The sequence below is a fragment of the Salmo salar genome, chromosome ssa20 (genome assembly GCF_905237065.1).
Source record: "Salmo salar chromosome ssa20, Ssal_v3.1, whole genome shotgun sequence".
Lineage (NCBI taxonomy): Eukaryota > Metazoa > Chordata > Actinopteri > Salmoniformes > Salmonidae > Salmo > Salmo salar.
In genome coordinates this window covers 18,864,324-18,877,674 of record NC_059461.1, presented here as the reverse complement: position 1 = coordinate 18,877,674, position 13,351 = coordinate 18,864,324, and positions in this window count along the sequence as shown.

Below are 13,351 nucleotides of genomic sequence, written 5' to 3'. Positions count from 1 at the left end.
CAATTACCTCAACTACCTCGTACCACTGCACATTGACTCGGGACCGATACTCCTTGTATTTCTATTTTTGATTTAGCTCTGCATTGTTGGGAATGGGTTCATAGGTAATCATTTCACAGTAAAGTCTACACCTGTTGTATTCGGGGCATGTGACAAATAAGACTTTATTTGATTTAAGGTCCTTGACAGAAAGTTCCAAAATCGTGCCAAATAGTGGTTTTAAGAGATTCATTCTCAAAATGTCTTGAGCAACTACAGTAGAGTGGGTCTAAGAGGTTATTAAGTTATGTTGTATTTAAACTCATATGTGCACATGAGATATGTGGGAGGGAGGGTGGTTTTTGTCCTCTTACTTTGCTTTGTTGTTTTTCTAATTTATGTATTTTTACATTTCTTAAGGACTCTTGGAAGACTAGCCCTTGGGCTAAAAGCGATCCTAATAAAACATCGAAATCAAAAAAAGAATCAAGGTATACAACGAGGGGGAGTGTGTGTGTTTCTGTGTGTGTCCACACACTCAAGGGAGCTGGTCAGCTGTTCAGTTCTGTGCTGGAGATTACAGTGCTTAATCAGGAAACCAGATCAGCTGCACCTGATGCCAGTCTCAACCCCCTTTACACCCAATTAGCCCCATTACTGAGCTCTGTGCTCTGAGAGGTACTGAGCTCTGTGCTCTGAGAGGTACTGAGCTCTGTGCTCTGAGAGGGCCTGCTGCTTGCGCCAGGGGACCCAAGGTATAAATACCCCATACCGGTAAGCACCGGTTCACACAACTGCAGCCACATACCTCACACACAGATAAACACACACAGGCACATCACATTGTCAAGGTATTTTCTTCCTCTGTCTTTGGTCATGGCTGTGGCTTGCATTTGGGGGGTGCAGACAGGGAGGTGCAGAAAGGCAGGTGCAGACAGGGGAGTGCAGCGAGGGAGGTGCAGACAGGGAGGTGCAGGCAGCCTGACAGCCAGGTGAGATCTTTATTCCAGCTCCCACTCTGACAGAACTGAGCTCTGAGCAGCATCCTGTAACCACCCACACACAGACTAGACAGCACACCAACCTCCTGCTCCCCTACACCTCCAGCTCCTTCAAATCTGGGAGTCTTCAGTGTGCTCACCCTATAGAGCCAAGCTGATAGGCATGTAACAGGCTCTCACAGTCCTAATGTGTGGAGATCACATGAGGTGTCATATCTGTCCTCTGGGTGCTATACAGAAACCGCTGCAGGCAGCGACAGCAGCTCTGTCCCTCTCCTTCCCCTCTCCCTGTCTGTCAGCCTGCCGTGGAGAGCCCACTCAGCTCAGCTGTCCCTTTGCTCTCTGACGTGTCTGGAGATTAATTAAACACCTGCACCCAGGCATCACAGCCACATCACCCATCAGCCCTGCCCAAATCTACCTCCATCCCTACTTAGAAGGGATGTGTGTGTGTGAGTGTGTGTCTGTGTGTGTGTGTGTGTGTGTAGATGTATGTGTGTCCTCCTGGGTAAATTACGCTCCGGTAGCGCGATCTGCCACAGTAGACGTCAAACCCAGCAGCGGTAGCAGCAGCAGCGTCCAGAGTGGGTGATGACAGTGGGGGTTTATCTGGGATTTAGTTTGATTGTTTTGCCATCATTGTTGTCATTATAGAGTTGGCATCGCTGCATTGCTCTGACCACTCTTATCATTACTATCTTACCTCACAGTGCTCCAGGAGTTGTCAATTTTCTAGCGCTTCTCAAGAATTTCTCCTGCTGTCAGGCGGCTGAAGGATTTTCTTCTCTTCTCCCGTTTTTCCTTTTCTTCTTTGTTCTTTTCATTTCTTCACCAGCCTTAAAGGATGTGTGTGTGAGTGTGTGTAAGGGGGGGGGGGTGGGTCAGTGAAGCAGGCAGCTTGCAGACAGAAGCCTCGGTGAGGAGGGACTTGCTCAGCTCGGCTATGGGCCTTAATTGAGACATACTGTCAGAGTGACAAACACATTTGCATGGAGTGGGTTTCTGTTTGGGCTGCATGCGTCTCGGCCCGCGCTCCTCGCCACGCTGCTCTGCGCTCTGTTAATCAGCTCCCCACACACACACACACACACACACACACACACACACACACACACACACACACACACACACACACACACACACACACACACACACACACACACACACACACACACACACACACACACACACACATGAGACATCCTGAGACATCTCCCCTCCCAAAACCTGACAGATTCTACATAGCCATGAGGCAGGTGGAGAGAGAGAGAGAGAGAGAGAGAGAGAGAGAGAGAGCGCTCAGGCCTCCCTTTAGTAGTTTCTCCAAGTCTTTATTTCATCCGGTGTTCCTTTTTCTCCCTCCTTTTCCTTTTCTCCTCCTCTGAGTTTGCGTGTGTGAGTTTGTCTGTTTCCAGAAGTTTAAAGCTTACACTGTTATTATCCTGTAGATGCCACCAATCTATGACGTAGTTCAATCATCCAAGAACCATAAACATTTTCTTTTGGACGATAACAATGACCAACATCTTAGTTTGTTGTCATACTGTATAAATCCAGGGCCTTGTGTTAAAGGCTGAATGCTGAAACACTCTTGTGTCTCTTCGTTCCTCATAAGGAAGATATGAATAATGCAGTGGAGTTGGACCACGGTCAGTCCCTCTCCTTTGTCGGCATGGTGGAGAGTGATTTACTGACCCAAAGCCACCCTGGAGCATAGATGCATTACCTCTTGTTTATAGAAGCTGATTTGATTATTCCCATAGTTAATGGGTGCCCATAGTCATTTCTTTATTCCTGTACACTTTATGGACCTGGCTTGGCAGAAAATGCATTTTAATGAATATAAAAGGCAAAAATCTAACAGGCATTTTGTTCTGGGAGCTCTTAAGGTATATGGATTATAAATGAGGGCGGGAACAGACCTGCTGTGGTTTCAATATGTATGAATCCTTTCATGTTCAGAGCACTGGCTCTTTGTCTGCCTCAGCAGGTGAGAGGAGAGGAGGAAGGATGGAACACTTTCAGAGGAACAGGCAGGGAGAGATAGAAGGAGGGAGGGGATAGACGTGCCTTTTCTCATTTGGTGAAAAATCCGCCCTCTCTCCTCCGTCAAATATCTGCCCTGCTAGAGCTACCCCACTTAACTTTAAGTACTGTTATTGTGAAGTGGCAAAGTCTAGGAGCAACAACGGCTCAGCTGTGAAGTGGTAGGCCACGCAAGCACACAGAATAGGACCACTGAGTGCTGAAGCGCGTAGCGTATAAAAATCATCTGTCCTCGGTTGCAACACTCACTACAGACTTCCAAACTGCCTCTGTAAGCAATGTCAGCACAATAACTGTTCGTCGGGAGCTTAATGAAATGGGTTTCCATGGCTGAGTAGCCTCACACAAGCCTAAGATCACCATGCACAATGCCAAGCGTCAGCTGGAGTGGTGTAAAGCTCGCCACCATTGGACTCTGGAGCAGTGGAAATGCGTTCTCTGGAGTGATGAATCACGCTTCACCATCTAGCAGTCTGACGGACAGATCTGGATTTGGCGGATGCCAGGAGAACGCTACCTGCCCGAATGCATTGTGCCAGCTGTAAAATTTGGTGGAGAAGGAATAACGGTCTGGGGCTGTTTTCAATGGTTCGGGCTAGGCCCCTTTGTTCCAGTGAAGGGAAATCTTAACGCTACAGCATACAATGATATTCTAGACGATTCTGTGCTTCCAACTTTGTGGCAACAGTTTGGGGAAGGCCCTTTCCTGTTTCATCATGACAATGCCTTCATGCACAAAGCCAGGTCCATACAGAAATGGTTTGTTGAGATTGGTGTGGAAGAACTTGACTGGCCTGCATAGAGCACTGACCTCAACCGAACACCTTTGGGATGAATTGGAACGCCAACTGTGAGCGAGGACTAATAGCCCAACATCAGTGCCCAACATCACTAATGCTCTTATGACTGAATGGAAGAAAGTGTCCACAACAATGTTCTAACATCTAGTGGAAAGCCTTCCCAGAAGAGTGGAGGCTGTTATAGCAGCAAAGGGGGAACCAACTCCATATTAATGTCCATGATTTCGGAATGCGATGTTTGATGGGCAGGTGTCCACATACTTTTGATCATGTAGTGTATGAACCCAATAAAAATAAAAGCGGAATTAAAACAATGATTGTGCCATTATACAATACATAGCCTAATAGCCTACAGCATATTAGGCTATGCACAGCAGAAATACATAAAACATGTAAGATGTATTTGGTACAGTGGAGTAATTGCCTTTGAATGTGGACTGTATTATTATGCATACTGATGGACTGTTTACCTTGTGCTATACTCCAAACATTCAGTGAGTCTGGGAGAGAACATATAGTCCTAAGAGATGCTGTTGGTTCATTGATTGTGCAGGGTGGCTTAAAAAAAATGTGCCTACAATTATAGTGAATTTGTATTTTGAATAGCCTAGCAATAGGGCATTTTTTATATTTTCATAGTTAATAGGCTGTCAACAGTTTAATGAAATATGTTTCATTGTGAAAACATGTTACTATCAATGTTCCCAAACAGATTTCACTTGGTTTCCCGAATGAAGCACTGGGTAGCTGCGGGAACATGGTTGGAGAGCCCATGTCATACGGAGTTTGCGCAGAATATCATATGTGGTGGAGTGAGAGGCTGCATCCTCCTCAAACAGTGATTGATGCATGAAGTGAAATAAGTGTTCTCATACGACCAGACATTTCAGTTGCCACTAGATGGTTGCCACTAGAAAGAAGAGGATCCCAGCTGTTGCTATATTTAGGCATATTTCTCAGCTGCTCCCTATAAAATCGGAGTAGACTACTTGCATGATTTAAACTGCCGGAAAGCGGCCTCTATTCACTATTCCAGTGCATATGGACAACACTTGTTTTTTCCCTGCCCATGTTCCTACCCATTTCATAACGGGCCATTCTAAATCGAGATACTTTTGACATATCAGTAAAGACAAAAAAAAATGGAGAATAGTCGGATGGGTGAAAATATGATCACTTGAGAGAACAGGATGTGCACCCTGTGGCAAAGAACAGAGTGCAAGGTTTTTCAAATAGTCAACAGCCTATAGTCGCATCCTGCAGCTCATATACGTTTACATTTCTAAGACATTCTAAGGTTTGTATCATTCACAACTACATTTGCCCAATAACTCTAAATCTAGCATATAGGCTAAGATCTATTTCCAATTAGGCACATTCATATGCGCGCTTGCTCCGGAATGGGAAAATATCCTTTCTATTTTATTCAGCTACGTTCAATTATATTATTCTTATAATAAAATCATATAATGAAAAATAATGGCACGGGACTTATTAACTTATCTTGTCTGCTAAATGAACTGGCCTACAGCCTATGGCATGGAGCATAGCCAGACAACATACAGCAGGCCAACTGATATTGGGTTCTTCTTAGGGCCTTAGGCAGGATCAGACAGCCAGCTACGCCATCAGATTGACGTCGGCACGCCGCTAACGTTCCGTCAAAAACAACATCTGACACAAAGCATGTAGCAGTTACAGAACGGCCAGGAACAGCCCTGGTTCTTCTGAAATACATTTTCTTCATATCATAATGTTTGTTTAGCCCTGCTTAAATTAAATAATGGATTTATTGTGATGGTGTATATTAAATAGATTTATTCAACTATTTTGAATGTAGATGTTCCAGAGGCACACATCAGAGGCTTTTATGCCTGGAGGTCTGGAGATGCGAAACATGGTTATGTAAATGAACGGTCAATTACCGCGAGACCGGCAGTTATTTGCATGACAACAACCTGCGGCCACAATTTCATGACCACCACAGCCCTAGCAAAGCTCTGGTCAGTGTGGTCAATAATTTAACAGGTTTCTGAATACAATATACTGTATCAAGAATCTGACTTGACCTGACTTGAGTTTTAATACACTTACAGTCATAACACACGCATGTAAGACACACACACACACACACACACACACACACACACACACACACACACACACACACACACACACACACACACACACACACACACACACACACACATACATACATACACTGCAGTGGAGCAGTGGGCAGTGGGCTGCAGTGGAGCAGGTTGAGAGCTTCAAGTTCCTTGGTGTCCACATCACCAACAAACTAATATGGTCTAAGCACACCAAGACAGTCGTGAAGACGGCTAGACAAAACCTATTCCCTCTCAGGAGACTGGAAAGATTTGGCGTTGGTTCTCAGATCCTCAAAAGGGTCTACAGCTGCACCATCGAGAGCATCCTGACTGGTTGCATCACTGCCTGGTACGGCAACTGCTCGGTCTCCGACCGCAAGGCACTACAGAGGGTAGTGCGTACGGCCCAGTACATCACTGGGGCCAAGCTTCCTGCCGTCCAGGACCTCTATAGCAGGTGATGTCAGAGGAAGGCCCTAAAAATTGTCAAAGACTCCAGCCACCCTAGTCATAGACTGTTCTCTCTGCTACCGCACGGCAAGCGGTACCGGAGCGCCAAGTCTAGGTCCAAGAGGCTTCTAACAGCTTCTACCCCAGTGGCTTTTTTTTACAGTTACACTAGGGAAGGTGGAAGTATTCACACCCTGACAGGCTGATTCCACGACTGGCCCTCCAGCCTCAGCTCAATTAAACACACTTTCATTTCTCCTTCTGCATGTGTCTCTGCTACTCTTCCTCCCTCCCTGCCTGTCTCCTTACCTGTCTTCCTCCCTGCCTGCCTGTCTCCTTCCCTGTCTTCCTCCCTGCCTGCCTGTCACCTTCCCTGTCTTCCTCCCTGCCTGCCTGTCACCTTCCCTGTCTTCCTCCCTGCCTGCCTGTCTCCTTCCCTGTCTTCCTCCCTGCCTGCCTGTCTCCTTCCCTGTCTTCCTCCCTGCCTGCCTGTCACCTTCCCTGTCTTCCTCCCTGCCTGCCTGTCTCCTTCCCTGTCTTCCTCCCTGCCTGCCTGTCTCCTTACCTGTCTTCCTCCCTGCCTGCCTGTCTCCTTCCCTGTCTTCCTCCCTGCCTGCCTGTCACCTTCCCTGTCTTCCTCCCTGCCTGCCTGTCACCTTCCCTGTCTTCCTCCCTGCCTGCCTACTTTCCACTCTCCCTGCATGTCTCGCTTCCTCTCTGCCTGTCTCCCTCCCTCCCACTCTCTCACGCTCTCTCTCATTCCTTCCACTCTCCTTGCTTCCTTCCCCCTCCCTTCCACTCTCCCTCCCTTTGTCTCACCCTGCCTTTCTCACTCTTTCCCACCCTCCCTCCTTCTCTTCCTCTCCCTCAGCTCCAGTCGGTCATTAATGAAGTGGTGTGCCCCATCTATCGCGCCCATGCCATGCCACGCCACACCACTGCCTTTGTTTGCTGGCACCGAGCCATTTGGCTGGGCACTGTCAGCTCCTCTTCTCTCCTTTTGCCTAATTAGCTCTGTTGTTCTCTTCCTCCCAAGTTCCCCCCATTTCAAGTTCAGACAAACAGCATCAGGCTTTGATCTCCCCCTCCACCTTCCAACCACCCCTCCAGCCTCAGGCCCAGGGCCCAGCATGGCCCACATGTGACCTCTGGTGTTGACCTCAGTGTTGAGGCTGTGACCTCCCTGACCTCTGGTTTGTCCACCACTGGGGCTGGTCTGGTGCTACAGCCTATCACCACGAGACACTCTGCCTGCCACACTGATCTCTGCCTCTGAGCTGTGAGGAAGATGTGGGTTTGAGAGGACCTTAGAATAATGTGGATGACGTTTTGGGCGATGTAGATTGTTATGTACCCTTCAAGCACTTTAGGGCGATTGGGATGCAATGTTGGAGGTGTGGTTAGGCAGTGCATAGGGTGTGAGGGGTTCTGTGATGGTAGAGAGTGTGTATGAGGTGTGTGTGTTGCTGGATCTGATCATGAGTTATTGGGGGATGTTCTCCTCTCCTCTCTCCTGCAGGTCTAATTACAGTAATGAGTTATGTCTCTCTCTCTCTATCAGGCCTACCCTCGGGTACATATTAGCATTCCATTCACATAGCGCTACACCAACGCTAACAGTTATGAAATACTCATCAGCAGAGTAAATATACAGCCAAGTCTCCACACAAAACTTAGTCCTCTTAAACCCCTGCTTCCATGAGAAAAATACCCTGCAGTCAAGTGATTCAGGCTGAACTCGGAAGAATCCGGAAGTATTGGAGGTACATCTGCTTTCAATTCTAATAGACACTTTAAGGTGAGAAGGGGACAGGGTTTTTCACAGAACAGACAGTATGCAATTGAGTCATTATTCGGCTGTATCATTCATGCCCACTCGTCCAATTTAGTATCCAAGAGTCTGCCTGACAGCTAGATATCTAATTATGTTCCATAGTGACCTGTAACTATTATCCTTGGAGGGAAGACTACTGTGTCGTGTGTGTGTGTGTGTGTGTGTGTGTGCGTGTGTGTGTGTGCGTGTGTGTGTGTGCGCGTGTGTGTGCGTGCGTGTGTGTGTGTGTGGTGTCGTGTCGTGTCTGTGTGTGAGTGTGGAGCTTCAGAAATGCAGACAGTCTGCATGGTTCCAGAGACAGGGCGAGCTGCACTCTGGGCCACAGCTTTATTCATGAGAGCTGGGGAGGATGTGAGGTTTATCCATTTAAATTGATCTGATGAGCAAACTCCAAAATGTGGAATAAACAGATCCATACTTACTGTATTTTCCTTTCCTTCTGTCCCCCTCCTCCTCAGTACAGAGCTGTAGCTTGCTCTTGCTCTCTAGTGGTGAGAAAGGGACATTTCTGCTCATGAATAAACAGCCTCAGCAGACCAGTACCATAGATAAGAGTTGAAAATCAGTCTTTTGGACACAGACCAAATGGGATTTCACTGAGTAATTGAGCACAATGATCTGAATTTACAGCTATACTCCTCAATTAAAGACATCGTAATGCTATGATTCTGGAAATGCTTGATTTCTAAAACACATAATATTGTACACCTGTTATTACAGACTGAAAAGTAAAATGCTCAAATAATGGGCCAATTATGAGTGTCAACACAGGAAGTAATTACCTTATCAAGTGATCCATAATTCACCCAGTGTCTGCCAGAGCAGAGACATACCTTTGTGTACTAAAGGGGAGGCACACCTGGCTAAATTAGTCACTAATGTTTGGCAGGGTTTGGTTTAGTTGTTGTACAGCCAATCAGCTGTAAGCCTGCTGCTACATCAATGCAGAGCAGCGTTTCCCATACAAGGCTGTCACAGCGGGCTGACAAGCCTCAGAAACACACCTCTAATCTTAGCCTGCCTTTATTCTCCTCCTCAACCACGTGTGCATAATGCAGAGAGAATGACATCCTGTGCAAATATAAAAAATCCTTCCAGCTTATTCCTACATCTTCTTTTCTCTATAGCTCTTTACATCCCTGCTTCCCCCTCTATCTCTTTTTTCTCCATCACACTCTTTCCCCCTTCTCTCTCTCTAGTTCTCTCCCTCCCTCCCGTTTGCTCCACTGCATTGTCTCCTCAGAAGCCCTGGCAGCGGTATCATCTCCATCTCTTAGTGTCAATTAAAAGTGAAATATTTGCATTTGTCAACGTATCATTTGTGGCCGGAGTGATGCGCTGCTGATTTGTCAGAGATTCCTGACACGTGGGAAAGAGCAGGAGTCGGCTGTCTTCCTCATTAGAGCGAGAGCTGGCACCATGATGGCTGACACCGCCGCGTGGAGCGCTTCCCGCCGCGCGCCGCCTCCTCCTGACATGATACTTACCCAGGAACAGCCCTCGTCTGTCAGGGCTGTCACACGCCAGCGTTGGGGGAGCGGGCCCCTGCACACCACGCAACCATCTCTCAGGGCTCGGGAGGAGAAGAGAGGGGGAGGGGAGAACAGTGGGCTCATCTGGGTGCAGGAATGTTTTTGTTTACTGTACAGTACATCTTTATTTCCCAACCACTCACTTCCTCCCTCTTCCCGCATACTTACTGTTGTATGAGTACCCCTTGAGGAAAAATGCATGTTTTTAGACAAGAAAAATAATCTGTTTTCACAAATTGTGTAGCGTTCACTGTAAATTGTTTTCATCAGGCTTCACTAAGCTAAAAACATTGTGTAGAAATTGTTTTGGACTCTGTGAAGATGTTCTGGTATATCTACTGTAAGGTATTCGATACGAAAAAGGTTAACGTGAAAATCGGTTAACCCAGAACTAAAATCTTGCGTAATTAGTCAGATGCTAAGTTCTGTGTCCATACATGAGACAAAAGATGGAATGAGGATCAGAATCAGAACAAAGGGCTCCGCCCTCTCTCTTTGCAAGTTACAGGCAAGTCTATGGGTCAAATGTCCCCACCCCTTCCAAAATTCAAAAGATGCTAACACCTGCAAAATCGTGATTTGTCCAAACAACCAAACTTGCGTTGCTGATCTCACGCATCCCTTTGTATCATGACATATACAGTTGAAGTTGGAAGTTTACACACACTTAGGTTGGAGTCATTAAAACTCGTTTTTCAACCACTCCACAAATTTCTTGTTAACAAACTATAGTTTTGACAAGTCGGTTAAGACATCTACTTTGTGCATGAAACAAGTAATTTTTCCAACAACTGTTTAAAGAAAGATTATTTCACTTATAATTCACTGTGTCACAATTCCAGTGGGTCAGAAGTCTACATACACTAAGTTGACTGTGCCTTTAAACAGCATGGAAAATTCCAGAAAATTATGCCATGGCTTTAGAAGCTTCTGATAGGCTAATTGACATCATTTGAGTCAATTGGAGGTGGACCTGTGGATGTATTTCAAGGCCTACCTTCAAACTCAGTGCCTCTTTGCTTGACATCATGGGAACATCAAAATAAATCAGCCAAGACCTCAGAAAATAAATTGTAGACCTCTACAAGTCTGGTTCATCCTTGGGAGCAATTTCCAAATGCCTGAAGGTACCACGTTCATCTGGACAAACAATAGTACGCAAGTATAAATACCATGGGACCACACCGCCGTCACACAGCTCAGGAAGGAGACACGTTCTGTCTCCTAGAGATGAACGTGATTTGGTGCGAAAAGTGCAAATCAATCCCAGAACAACAGCAAAGGACCTTGTGAAGATGCTGGAGGAAACAGGTACAAAAGTGTCTATATCCAAAGTAAAACGAGTCCTATATCGACATAACCTGAAAGGCGGCTCAGCAAGGAAGAAGCCACTGCTCCAAAACCACCACAAAAAAGCCAGACTGCGGTTGCAACTGCACATGGGACAAAGATTGTACTTTTTGGAGAAATGTCCTCTGGTCTGATGAAACAAAAATAGAACTGTTTGGCCATACTGACCATCGTTATGTTTGGAGGAAAAAGGGGGAGGTTTGCAAGCCGAAGAACCCCATCCCAACCGTGAAGCACGAGGGTGGCAGCATCATGTTGTGGGGGTGCTTTGCTGCAGGAGGGACTGGTGCACTTCCCAAAATAGATGGCATCATTAGGAGGGAAATTATGTGGATATATTGAAGCAACATCTCAAGACATTAGTCAGGAAGTTAAAGCTTGGTCGCTAATGGGTCTTCCAAATCGACAATGACCCCAAGCATACTTCCAAAGTTGTGGGAAAATGGCTTAAGGGCAAAAAAGTCAAGCTATTGGAGTATCCATCACAAAGCACTGACCTCAGAAAATGTGTGGGCAGAACTGAAAAAGTGTGTGCAAGCAAGGAGGCCTACAGACCTGACTCAGTACCACCAGCTCTGTCAGGAGGAATGGGCCAAAATTCACGCAACTTATTGTGGGAAGCTTGTGGAAGGCTACCCAAAACGTTTAACTCAAGTTAAACTATTTAAAGGCAATGCTACCAAATACTTATTGAGTGTATGTAAACTTCTGACCCACTGGGAATGTGATGAAACTAATAAAAGCTGAAATAAATCATTCTCTCTACTATTATTTTTACATTTCACATTCTTAAAATAAAGTGGTGATCCTAACTGACCCAAGAGTTTAATTGTATTTGGCTAAGGTGTATGTAAACTTCCGACTTCGACTGTATACTGTACCATTTTTGTTTACATAGCTTGTCTGTTCACAAGAGGTTATGTTAAGATAAAGTAAAGTAAATATGTTTTATATTGTACAGTAGATCACATCATATCTAGGTAAGTATATTTTCTACCCTGTTTTATTGTTGGGAGGGGTATACGGGATTAGACCTGCCGAGTGTGTGTGTGTTCGTGCGTGTGTGTGTAAATTCCAGCCCAGCATTCCTGCCTCCTCCGACCCCCACACTGTGGATCAGGGAGGAAGCCAGCCAGTGTTCCATCCCTCTCTAGTTCTGTTCATTAGGGAGAGAAGCACTGACCACCACTGCACTGCTCTGAGGGTGGGAGTCTGACAAAGACACAAAGGAATTCACCATTTAATCTTCAAAGAGGCCAGGGAGTGAGGAAGGAGGGATGGGGGTGCAGAGTGAGAGAGTGAGAGAAAGAGGAAGAGAGAAAAGACTGTGAAGTTAAAGGATTATCTATAAACTGAATTATATTAAGGCTGAATGATATTCAGCCACCATAAATATTCCCACTTTATCACATCATCGTAACCTAAGCACCTTTGTCAGCAACACTATTTACTCTAATAAAAAGCATGGGCTGAAGCACACCCCCCAAAACGTGGTAGAGGTGTTGACTAATGGCGAGTAAACTGTATTCTTTAGAAAAAAATAGAGTTGCACACTGTATATACAAGCTCCCAGTGTTGGGTAAACCACCAGCGTTTCGGCGTCACTGTGTTTTCTTCAGGGTGCCACAGTGATGCCGAAACGCTGGTGGTTTACCAAATAAATTACTGGGAGCTTGTATATACAGTGTGCGACTCTCTTTGTGTATTTTTTCTAGCAAACTGCAATACGGTATATCACATGAGGTTGGTGGCACATTATTTGGGGAGGACGGGCTCGTGGTAATGGCTGGAGTGGAATGAGTGGAATGGTATCGAATACATCAAACACATGGTTTCCGTTCAGCCGTCCTCCCCTCAGCAGCCTCCTGTGCCATATATGCAGCAAAACTAGTTCTTCCCAAATATCTCTTCTTAGCTCAACACTCCCTCCTGTGGGTTTCTCTCTCTTGGTGTTGAAGTGCTTGTATTGTTCAGGGTTCCCCTCTATGTCTGGCCCTTATCCTGGCTGTGACCCTCTGTGCCAGCCCCACTCCTGGGGAGGGACAGTAAGAGCTTTGGTTTTTTATACTCCAGAAGGATGAGTGAAATCATTCTAGTGTCCTTCCCTCAGTTGTTCTCATATTATCTCAGCAGAGAAGATTTCATTTTGAATTCTCATCTTGGACCGGATGGGTCCCTCTGTTTCAATATCACAGGCCAGTTCACATTCCCTTGGATCAGTGAGCTAATAACATAACTGGAATCATAC